Below are 10,736 nucleotides of genomic sequence, written 5' to 3'. Positions count from 1 at the left end.
AGGCCTTGGGCTGGTAGAGAGGCTCGCAGGCCCAGAAACAGGCCGCAGTGTGTCCTTGCAGGTGACCCTTGCCCTGCTGTAAACTGTCTTGTGAGCCAAGACAAGGCCTGCATGTTGGACACGCTGCCTGTACGCATCACATCCAAACACAGGCTCGTCAATACAGCTGTGAGGGCAGAGCAAGAAGGACTGGTTTTCACCTTGTGGGAACCTTGTACTTATCTTTGGGTTTGGGGTCATGCGTTTGCAAGGCTCTTGGCGGGTGGGGTGAGTGACCCTATTATCTGCTGAGCATCTTAGGGAGGGCCATGGATCGAGAGTTGGAGATGCTCAGCTGCTGATCAGAAACTTGTGGTATCATCGGGGGATCCTTGAGGAGCACCTTCCGCTTCAGAATGCATGACTCATGGAAAGTGACACCCCCACTGTCAGGAACCAAGGTCCAAGAACAAGCCCATCCTGTGCTGGCCTCTGCACTCAACTCAGCAACCACACTCTTGGCTGAGCATGTGAAATGTTGCTGCTTCAGAAAAAAGGGACCATGGGGACCAGACTGAAGCCTGCCTGGGGCATGGGCTTGCAGCCTCATTGGGCTCATCCTGTGCAGTGTGAATCACATGGACAAATATAAAGAACACACACTTGCAGTTCTCATTTGATACTTTACTCCCACAGAGTTTCACTTTAATTTATTAGAACACAAATCGATTTTTTTATTACAAGAGAGTGATTTTGAGTGTCCCTAGGGTTCTGGAAGCTCAGGAATTTTGTTTGTGCTTGAGTTGCTCACGGAGGGCACCCTTGTAATCTGAGGACTCTCCCTGCTACTCCTCCGCCTCAGAGGCCTCATCTGGGGCCATGACTGAAAGGGCTGCCATCATGGTGGAGTAAAAGGTCTTGTACACAGCCATCACCAAATTGTAACTTGGGTACTCCGGGGGGCTGTCGGTCAGTTCCCCTGCTTCCTCCCTTCCAGCAGTAGCCAGGGGTACAGACGTGGCATTGCTGGACACGCCCTCGTCACTGGGGCCACCCTGCTCACTGGGGAGATGGTTTCCCCTGGCCCACCTGGCTTGATTGCACACAGATCAAAGGCCAGAGAACAGAAATGAGTGCAGGCTGGGGGTTTCTGGGGTTCCATTCTGGGCGTTCTTGTCCGTCTCTTGGGTGAACTCATGATGGAATCGAGGAGAGCATCTGGTCTCCACCGCTCGCTTCTTTCTCTTTGGGGTGGTTGTTGCGCTGGTGGTGGGCTGAGGGTCACCTTTCCTCCGGATGTTCTGCAGGAGGAGAGGCTTGTCTCTCTGAAAGTTGAAGTTGCGATAGATCTGAAAGGAAATGAATTACTTTAGACAGCAAGGACGAGAAGAGCCTTCCTCACCACCCTCCTCCCTACCACCATCCTGGCCATGCCTAAGTATGGAGACAAGGTCTCTTCATTCCTGGCAGGTTATGAGGCCCTAGCACGCTGCTCCCTAGAGCTCCCCTGGGGCCAGCCTCACTTAAGGTGTTACTGGTGGTCCCTGGCATCAAGTGGCCCTGCAGGGTCTGGAGTCACCCCTGTGGATCCTGTCTAAGTAGGGTGGTGGAACATGACAGACCCTGCTTCCTCCTCTTTCCTTAACTACCCTCTCATGATAACAATGTTCTTCTGGGAAATGAAACCTGTCCAGCACTCAGCTCATCTAGTCTAGTCTCCCCAGGAGGGCTTTCTACCTTACCATCAGCTTCTTCTTCTCTGCAGAGCACCTTGAAGGGCAGATTTTACTGAACCCATACAGGTTCATTTCACGGATGAAGCTCTTGATGCTGTCTGTCTTGAAGATCTGGTCTGCGCCCCTGAGCTGGAGGACCGCCGTCTGGAAGAGATTTGCCTCAATGACCACAGTGTCTCCCTTGTCGCTGCAGTGCACAGAGGTGAAGGCCGCATCCTCCATGATCATCCAGAGCTTCCTGGGGAAGGACAGCCCAAGGATGGTGTTGTTATCTTCCTTGTTGACCATTTCTGGGTTGGGGCCCTGTGGGGTCAAGTATACTCGGGAGCCCGGGTCTGGGCTCTCAGGTTGGTCACCCTGCTTCTCCAAAGCCTCTCTTGAATCCACGTTTGGAACCGGGGAGTAATCATGGGGGTCCCCTGCTGTGGGCTCCCTGTCAGTTGATGGGGCCAGCAGGGCTGCCCATGCCTCCTGAGAACTCTGACTAGCCATGGAGTCAGTTTAGCTCAGGAGCATTCTCTACCCAAGAATTGAATGCTCAGGGCAGAAGGGCCTCAGACCAGGGTTGGGGTGCCCCAAAAAAGCTCTCTGGAGAGTCTAGAATCTGGGTCATGGGACAGGCAGCCAATTAAGTGGTCAGCTTCCTTAATTGTTTCATTATGTCACAGAGGTGATGTGGAGAGGCAGCCTTGGCCCAGTGTGGGGGAGGCAGTCTGGGGACAGAGATGGGATCCCCAGCTTGTCTCTTGTCTGAAAGCACAGAAGCGTAGGTTTCAGGTTGCCTACAAAGGCTCCCATCTGCTGCCAGTTGCCTTGTTTCAGGGGGCCAGGCCCTGGATGGGTTGTCAAATGTTCCCCTGTCTCCACTCCCCTCACTAGCAACATGCAGGCTTGTGGCTGGCTTCTGCTGAAGGGCTAGGCCCTGGCAAGTCCTAGGTCTGCTACCACCAAGAGAGATCCCAGGGGTCAGATGGGCCCCTGGTGACTGTCCCTCCCAGAAGATGGGGTCCATAGTGGGCTGATTAGCTCTGCCTGAGTTGATGCCCCCCTCCCATCCTTTTCCCCTTCTGCCTTTCTTGTCTTCTGGCTGGTGCTGCTGGCTGGTTGGTCCCACTCAGTTGGCCCCAAAGTCAGATTCCTGTTGTCCTGCCCCCACCGCCCCCCAGGTCAAGCTCTCCCCACAGGAGGGCTGTGGTTGAGCACAGTGGAATGACCTCATATTCCACTTGATTGTTCCCAAGCACCTGAGACATAGATTCCCCAGGATGTCATGTGGGAGGGCAAAGCCAGGTGCTCCACTGAGCTTACAGCCTCCCACATTCTGCCCACCCCCAGGCATCATCCCACTGCAGATCACACGCTGTTGCCTTCAGTTTCCAATTTTTCCATAAACACCACTCTGGTGGCCCTAGAGCGTTCACTTTGGGAACACCTGCATGTGCTTTTCCCCTCCCCAGAGCCTCGGATTCAGACTCCTTGGAGGCTGCTTTGAAAGCCCTGTTTCCTTTTGTCAGTGGGGTGCTTGGGCTTCTGCTACCTGCAGTCCTGTCTGCCCACGTCCAACTTGAGTCTATTTGGATAACTAACCTTTGAAGTACTTGACTGGGAGCTCAAGGTACAGCCTGTTCTGTTGAAAACAAGCACTTCACTGGTCCTCTTCGAGGCCAGCTCTGATCTTCCCTGCCCCTGCCACTGTTCCCACCACCACTGTGGACCTGTTCTCAGTTACCCAGATGACAGGTCCATCAAATGATTTTGTTGGCTCATGGGTTAGGTGTTTTTCAAGGGCCCTGCTTTACACACACTCACTCCCAGGGACATGTCTGACTTGTTGAGCTATATGTGACCAAAGGAAGCCCCAGTCTACCTGTATTTGAAAAAGGATGAGAGGCTGGGTGTGGGCCACAGTTCTTGAAAAATCACTGTGTAAGGTACAGACTGGCACCTTGGAAAGGCCTGTATTCCAAGGCCCCAGGGCACTGTCTCCCACCTCTGCCAGTAGCAAGGTCATTTGCCCTGTGTGAGGGCCAGTCCCTGGTGTCTGAAAGGGGAGATCTAAGAGGGTGTGGAAGAAGCTCTCCCAGGGGCCTTTCTGCCTAAGGACTGGTGGCCTGGATGAGCTCCAGGTTTCGACTTGGGCTTCTCTGTGGCCTTTCTGCTTCTAAGCAGGTTGACAAGTCTTTGCATCTGGTCGGTTCATCTGACTGGGACATGACTCTGGAGGCTGTAAACATTGGTAGGGGCCCCTGGTGGCTCCTTGGAAGGGGACGGAAGGTCATGGCATCTGTGGGCAGCCTGGCTAGGTCGTCTTTCTTGCTCCCTTTCATGCTTGGGGCCCCTCCTCATGCCCTGGGCCCTGAGGGAGCTGCTTTTTCTGGTCCCCCTTCTCCAGGAAGCACCCAGGTCCTGGAAGTGGGTTTGTGTGTCACCAAGGGGGTCTTTGTCAGCCGTGGCTTGGGACACTTGTGTTGTGCACACACAAGCTCTCATGGCATCCAAGACCTGCTTTTCTCACCCTCACTCTCCTGCCCCTGTGCTTGGCGTCTGCATGTCGATGTCCCCAGACCAAAGGCCCTCCATCTGCTCCCCTCCCTTGCTGCGGCTGCAGAGACCTGGAGCCTTGGGGGTCCACCTGTGTTCCCTTCCCTTCTGTATCACAGGAGACTCCTGTAGGGCCTTATCCCAGTGGGCACTGGAACCATACAGTCAGGCTCTCCCTCCCTCCTGCTCGGTGAGAAGCTGGTCAGCCTGGCAGGTTCCATTGGGCAGGAGGCCCCATGGCAGCAGCAGGGACAGGGTGCTGCCCTCACGCAGGTGTTTGGACTGGACAAGGATGCCGGCCCCCAGCAGAGTCAGTTCTCAGCAAACCACAGAGCAGCCCCATGGTGCTTCTGATTCTCCTTGTCCCCTTCCTTCTGTGGGCCTGCTTTTTGTCACCTCAGAGGCATCGTGTAGCACTAAGAAGAGGAAGGCGTGAGAAGTTGGAAGGTCAGGCTGTAGCCTGGGGTGGGCGGGAAGGGCGGGGGCTCCAGAGAAATTGAGACCAGAGCTCTGAGCCCACCCTGGCCCTCACTAGCACACACGTGGTCTTGGGAAGATGCCCAAGCCCCGTGGCCTCAGGTCTCCATCTGTGATGCGAGCGGGTGTGAGGAGCCCTGTGTGTTGGGCTACAGGATGCGTGTGAGTGATGAGACAGAGCTCACAGGGCCTGGTGACTGTTGGCCCTGTGAAGGCGGGGCAGGAATTTCTCACACTGTTTCCCCCAGACACTCCTCCACTCTCCACTGGATTGGGTTGGCTACTTTGTGGTCCAGGGTGGGTTAGAGAATATGCACCTCAATAGGATGTGGAATTCCTAATTAGCCAAACAGGATGTTTCATAAATAAAACTAAGAAATTTTTCTACTTAGACCATAGTGGACCATAGTGTTAATCACTTAGTCATGTCTGATTCTGCAACTTCATTGACTGTAGCTTGCCAGGCTCCTCTGGCCATGGAATTCTCCAGGCAAGAATAGTGGAGTGGATTGCCACGCCCTTCTCCAGAGGGATCTTCCTGACCCAGGGATTGAACCCAGGTCTCCAAAAATGCAAGCAGATTCTTCATTGTATGGGCTACCCAGAAAGGCCCATTTCCAGTTAGAGGACCTGTGAAATTTGGGTGTGGAGGAGTGTTCCAGCAGGACCCAAGGAAATAAAAGCAAGAACCACTCTTTGCATGTGTCCCAGCTGGTCTTCCATCACAACCCTTACTTTTCGTCATTGCAGCACCAATAAATGTTGAGTCTTTGATTACAGTGCCCAATTACAATGAAGATAATTAAAAGCTAGTTAACTCCTTGAGTTCTGGATCCCCAGGGCCAGGAAAGAGAGGGTCGGTCCATGGATTTCTGGGCATCACTTCAAGGGAGTGTGATGGGAGTTCTTCAGGATTCCTAGCAGATACTGGGGAGAAAACACCTACGCCATCCTTGTGGTCAGCAGCAAAGTGACAAGAGCCAGGATCCCTTCCATGCTGCCCCAGAAAGAGATCTCTCTTGCCACCTTACAGCAATGTACCATTTCCCCTCACTCCCATGATGCACCTCATATGACTGTGGCTCCTAGACCATCACTCTAGGTGTGGGTGGGTCCTGCTTCTCCCAGTGTCCCCACTGCTAACACAGGGCCTTTCATGGAGCAGAGGCCCCAAAAAGGTCTTTGCAATAAATGAGCCAGTGAGGAGGGGACTGCTTGACTCAAGATGAATTGCTACTTCCTTTGATAACCCAGGAAAATCCATATAAACCGAGATCACTTAGCTGTACAAAATGACACACAAAAAGTTTAAGAAGCAATAATTTACTACTATCACTTTTTATTTTCTAATTTTCCACCAACTATATCACTGCTAAATAAATTCACATTTCCAAAATCATTCTAATTCTAATTCCATGTCATCTTGTGCAGGACCATGGAATAAAATGAAAGTGTTCTTAATCTCTTTTACAGAACAGGAAAACTCTTCATCTTGAGCTGGTTAAGTACAAACAAAGTGTGATCAACGCCATTGACATAGTTAGATACTGGAATGCACTGTCTTCTCTAAAAAGGAAAATTTGAAAAATTCCTAAAGAAACAGAGATGAGTCTCCATGTCATTGTAGAGAACAGGACCACAAAGATGCCACACACCGGGTTCCCCCAATGGGCCCGGACCCTCACTGCTGAGAAGGTTGACTGTTCCCTCTTCAATCACAGAGGGAAGGATCAGCCTCCTTTCCTGTCCCCAAGAAAAGCTGTTGGACGTGGGCCTGGAAGGATCCTGGCTGCTGCTCTGGCTCAGAGCCCTCCCCCGTCCTCCCTTGCAGCCTCTGCAGAGGGGGTGGAAGGAGCTGGGACCCTTTCAACTGACTCTGTCCAAATACTCCAGGATTTTAAACCTGCTGGTCTCCACATAGGCCTGGGGACCCCACAGGAACTTGTAGCGAGCAGGGTCACTGTCAGGCACCAGCTGATATACCAGGTACCCCTCCTGCACCCACACTTGGGTCAGCAGCTCCCTGGGCTCCCCATAGATGAAGTGTTCCTACCGGGACACACCCCCATCATGCTGAGTGCTGCCCAAATCTCCTCCTCAGGGGCGTGGTCATCCTCCACAGTGATCAGGCACAGGATCACCACCAGGAGGCTGGCCTTGGGCAACCTCTGCCCATCCCTCAGCATCTCATTGAAGGTGAGGCCCAGGAAGGGGACCAGGATATAGGTATGCTCACTGGGGTCCACCTCTTTCACCTCCAAGCCAAAGACCAACTTCAGGTACTGTGAGGTTTGACCGAGGACCACCAGGAAATGGTCCTGGTAATTTTTTTTTTTTCCTGGTAATCTTTGAGCACACTATTCAGCACTTCTGCCTCTGTGATTGGCTCCTTGGCAAGTTGCTGCCTGCAAGACACCTTATGAGCAGGAATTGCACCAGCTCATTCTTCTTCACCTGTAGTGCATCTCAGAGCCAGGATCTGGCATCTTCCTGGCACATTAGGTGCTTGGCACTTCATCTTGCCTGCTGAGACCGTGGTCTTCAGATGGACTCCCCAGAGTGGCAGCCATGGCAGTGGGAGAGGGGCAGACACCCAGAGGGCTCTGGGGAGGACTAGGTATTGCAGCAGCAGCCACTTCCTGCAGGGGTCCTCCACCTCCACCACCACCTCCTCCTCCTCCTCCCCCTCCTCCTCCTCCTTCCTCCTCATCCCACCTCTTCCTCCACCACCTCCTCCTCCTCCAACTCCTCCTCCTCCTATGTTTTGGCAATAATAAGTAAAGTCTCACTTCTTTATGAAAAATGCTTTTGTTTTGATCAAGTGTTCTTGCAGCTTCTCCATGTAAAGTTTCCATCTGTTCTTCTGCTTGATGCTCCCAACACTGCTTCCTTTCTGGCTGCTGTTCCTGTTGCTTGTGCTGCTTGGAGGCAAGAAGGAACGGAGATGCATTGTGAGTTGTGAACTTGTTGCCATAATTATTGTAGAAGCCTGCCACCCCCATGGCAGAGGGACAGTTGGAGGCTGGTTAGAGGGCGAGATGCTCAGATGCCTGTGAGAACAGTGATGGAGAACTTGGGGTCTGCAGCCCCCACTCTGCTTCTGTAGCCAAAGGCATCCATAGGTTTTCACATCCACTGATGGCTCCTTCCCGGGTGGCTGTGGGACCTCTGTTCCAGGAAGAATTAGACTGGGGAGCAGATTTATTCCTGCTCAATGGGATCCCAGGTTTTGGTCGTGGGTTTTCTAGTCTGGGTCCAGGACCATGCCTTTTTTCAGGGCCAAATTTCTCTAGCTGTAAAACCAATATGAGATGGCCTGCCAGTGGTAGAAAACTATCTTCTTCAGATGAATACAGAGGGTCTAGAGAGCTTCAGACAGGAGTGTTGTCAACATGAAAGTGCAGTTACCCCAAGAGGGGCAACCATAACACACGTGTACTTTCCTGTCTCTGGCTGTTTAGTAAGAAATTAGTAACTAGCATAGGAGATAACCAGGTGGTTTGGCTTAAAGTTCCTATTGATTAAATCTAAGTGTACTTTCAAAATAAATCATGATATACCTCACTCTGGGCACACTGGCAGAATCTCTGGGTATGATTGACAACTACACTGTGTCTGACACTAGGTACGAGGCAGTGTGCTGGCCACTTTTCACCAAAACCTGAAATACTTGTCCCGTGTGGGGGTTGGGTAATTCAGAGAGACACCCTGGACAGGGGCGTGAGCACCCACAGCTCAGCCAGGATTTGAACTTATTCTGTCTAGTTACAAAGTACATTCATTTCACATCACAGTATCTTCCACCTCAACAGCACCCAGCTCTCTTGCCGCTGACCCTCTGGCACCAGGGGATGACTCCACTCAGGAGTCCTTGCAGTGACACCACTTGGCAATACCTCTCTTAGACCTATTTGAGGAAAAGCTGGACCCCTGTGATGTCTGGGAGCTGCTGCTGGAGCGCTTCCCTGGACAGTGGCCTGATGCTTAGGGAAGGTCACATGCACCGACTCCATGGATGAGCCAGGTTGATGGACTTGAGCAAGTCGGAGGAGGCCCTCCTGCCGTGGTCAAGGGACAGCTCATCACCCAACTCCACCTTTCCTGAGTAACTGCCCATGATGTCGTCTTTGTCCCAGAGGCCACGACACTGAGGAGGCAGGGGCGGGACAGCTCAGCCAGCTGTCCAGCCAGAGGCTGGGACTTGGTCCTGTGACACCCTAGCCACCAGGATGTATCCCTCAGGATAGGAAACCACATGTCAAACAGGGCGACTGCAGCCAACGACCCTGATGGACAGTGGAGACTGCTAGGAGAGCACAACCTAAGTGTTCCCACCAAACACCGACCAATAGGCAGGTGAGGAAGTGGTGGATGTGTTGACTAACCTGACTGGGGTCCTTTCACCATATATACGCTCATCAAATCACCATGTGTACACTTTTGACAGCTTACAATTTCACTGACCAATTATAAATTAACAAAGTGTCCTCTAGTTAAAGCTATGGTTTTCCAGTAGTCATGTACGGATGTGAGAGTTGGACCATTAAGAAGGCTGAGTATCAAAGAACTGACATTTTCAAACTGTGTTGCTGGGAAAGACTGTTGAGGGTTCCTTGGACAGCAAGGAGATCAAACCAGTCAATCCTAAAGGAAATCAACTCTGAATATTCATCAGAAGGATTGATGCTGAAGCTGAAACTCAAATACTTTGTCCACCTGATGGGAACAGCTGACTCATTAGAAAATATCCTGATGCTGGGAAAGATTGAGGGCAAGAGAAGAAGAAGGTGACAGATGAGATATTTTGATGGCATCTTTGATTCAATGGACATGAATCTAAGCAAACTCCAGGAGATAGTGAAAGACATGGGAGCTTAGTATGCTGTAGTCCATGGGATCACAACGAGTTGGACATGACTTAGCAACTAAGCAACAATATATAAACAAAGCTGAAGTTACAAAAAAAAAAGTTAGAAAACCAAAGCAAGGTCAGGGATCCTAAGAAAGCTTATTATCTACCTATATGTAACATTTCAAACTCATCACACCCCAATGACTCAGGAAAGACCCACTCAAATGGAGGGTTAGGGACTGGCAGTTTGCAAGGTAGCAGGAGGCAAAGTGAAGGTCTTGGTCATAGTCCACATAGACAAAAGCCAGTGTGAAACAGCCCACCAAGTAGGATAGAGGTTGAGAACACATTTATATGTATGTGTGTGTGCATGTATGTGTGTGCTGCAGCCTGGCGGAGCAGAGACCAGAACCTGCCCCATGACTCAAGGGTGTGGCAAACTGCGTCCTCCTGATTGTCCCAGGAAGCATGCCAAATAGACATTCTTGGGGAGGGACGTGCTGTCTGGTCCACTTCACTGTGTACCCCTGCGTCCATCCCCATAGAAACAAAATAAGATATTCCTGATCAACGGCAGAGCCTTCGCTAATCAAACTCCCCAGGGTAGCTATTCCTTAATGATCTCATGTGACTTCTGCCAATAAAACTGTGGGCTGAAAGGAGCCATTTTGTCTTCCTGTCATGGAGAGCAAGAGGGGCCCCTGACTCCCCGCTTGCCAAATTATATGTGTCTGTCTTTTCATTATGTACTCACCCCTGTTTCAGGTCTTTCTCAACCACTGTGCTGGATGTGGCATGTGTGTGCCTTAACTTAGGCCAAGCTTGTTCTGAAAAGGAACTAACAAAGACAATACTTGATAAAATGAATGTAAGACATGCTATATCAATACAAGGAGACACAGTTAAAACAAGGGAAGGAAAGTGAGATTCTGACCAAAGGCACATCACTACATCCAAAGCATGCTATGTGACAATCTCTAACATGTAGAGTTGAGTGGCGTATCACAAGAGCTTATGTTTCACAGTGTCTGAGATCAGAAACCCTGCAGGTGCTCAGCAGGATGACAGGAGGTACAGATCCTGAAAAGGTTACCCGCAGACCTATCTTCCCAGAGCACTGCAGGCATGGCTTTCTCAGAGGTGGCCTCTCT

The 10,736-nt window shown here is 51.3% G+C and overlaps 1 pseudogene; it reads right to left on the bottom strand.

Annotated features, from left to right (window-relative positions):
• Window positions 1-758: 758 nt before the first annotated feature.
• Window positions 759-2,207, bottom strand: LOC133052913 (heat shock transcription factor, X-linked member 3-like; annotated as a pseudogene).
• Window positions 2,208-10,736: the final 8,529 nt, after the last annotated feature.

Source organism: Dama dama, chromosome X (assembly GCF_033118175.1).
Source record: "Dama dama isolate Ldn47 chromosome X, ASM3311817v1, whole genome shotgun sequence".
In the NCBI taxonomy this organism is placed as follows: Eukaryota; Metazoa; Chordata; class Mammalia; order Artiodactyla; family Cervidae; genus Dama; species Dama dama.
This window is presented reverse-complemented; position numbering and strand designations above follow the sequence as displayed.